At 40.4% G+C, this 1,180-nt stretch overlaps 1 non-coding gene across 1 annotated transcript; it reads left to right on the top strand.

Moving 5' to 3' along the window:
• Positions 1–528: 528 nt before the first annotated feature.
• LOC112731919 (small nucleolar RNA R71) lies at positions 529–636 on the top strand. Its single transcript, XR_003167668.1, has one exon. It is a non-coding gene; the product is annotated as a small nucleolar RNA R71 (small nucleolar RNA).
• Positions 637–1,180: the final 544 nt, after the last annotated feature.

The raw sequence follows: 1,180 nt of genomic DNA, 5'->3' as shown, positions 1-1,180 counted from the left end.
AGTGGATGATGGAAAAGGTTTATTATTGTTAAACCTGTTTCTTCCACCATTATTAAAGCCTTGTTGAGGCTTTTGATCCTTCCATGAGAAATTTGGATGATTTCTCCATGATGAGTTATAGGTGTTTCCATAAGGTTCACCTAAGTAATTCACCTCTGCTATTGCAGGGTTTTCAGGATCATAAGCTTCTTCTTCATAAGAAGCCTCTTGAGTACTGTTGGATGCAGCTTGCGTTCCATTCAGACTCTGAGAGATCATATTGACTTGCTGAGTCAATATTTTACTCTGAGCCAATATGGCATTCAGAGTATCAACTTCAAGAACTCCCTTCTTCATAGGCGTCCCATTATTCACAGGATTCCTCTCAGAAGTGTACATGAACTGGTTATTGGCAACCATGTCAATGAGTTCTTGAGTTTCTGCAGGCGTTTTCTTTAGGTGAATGGATCCACCTGCAGAAGTATCCAATGACATCTTAGATAACTCAGACAGACCATCATAGAATATATCCAGGATGGTCCATTCTGAAAGCATGTCAGAAGGACACTTTTTGGTCAGTCCTTTGTATCTCTCCTAAGCTTCATAGAGGGATTCACCATCTTTTTGTTTGAAGGTTTGAACATCCACTCTAAGCTTGCTTAGCTTTTGAGGAGGAAAGAACTTGGCTAAGAAAGCCGTGACCAGCTTATCCCAAGAGTTCAGGCTATCTTTAGGTTGAGAGTCCAACTAGATTCTAGCTCTGTCTCTTACAGCAAATGGGAAAAGCATGAGCCTGTAGACTTCAGGATCTACTCCATTAGTCTTAACAGTATCACAGATTTGCAAGAATTCAGTTAAGAACTGAAAAGGATCTTCAAATGGAAGTCCATGAAACTTGCAGTTCTGCTGCATCAGAGAAACTAGCTGAGGTTTCAGCTCAAAGTTGTTTGCTCCAATGGCAGGAATGAAGATGCTTCTTCCATGTAAATTGGAATTAGGTGCAGTAAAGTCACCAAGCATTCTCCTTGCATTATTATTATTTTCGGCTGCCATCTCCTCTTCCTGAAAATTACTGACAGGTGCTTGCTGGATAGTTGTAATTTAGCTTTTAGTTTCCTCTTTAGAGTCCTTTCAGGTTCTGGATCTGCTTCAACAAGAGTATTCTTATCCTTGCTCCTGCTCATATGACAAAGAAGAGGGC

The sequence above is a fragment of the Arachis hypogaea genome, chromosome 12 (genome assembly GCF_003086295.3).
Source record: "Arachis hypogaea cultivar Tifrunner chromosome 12, arahy.Tifrunner.gnm2.J5K5, whole genome shotgun sequence".
NCBI classification, from domain to species: Eukaryota; Viridiplantae; Streptophyta; class Magnoliopsida; order Fabales; family Fabaceae; genus Arachis; species Arachis hypogaea.
The sequence above is the reverse complement of the archived record's forward strand: the minus strand, read 5'-3'. Positions and strand labels throughout refer to the sequence as shown.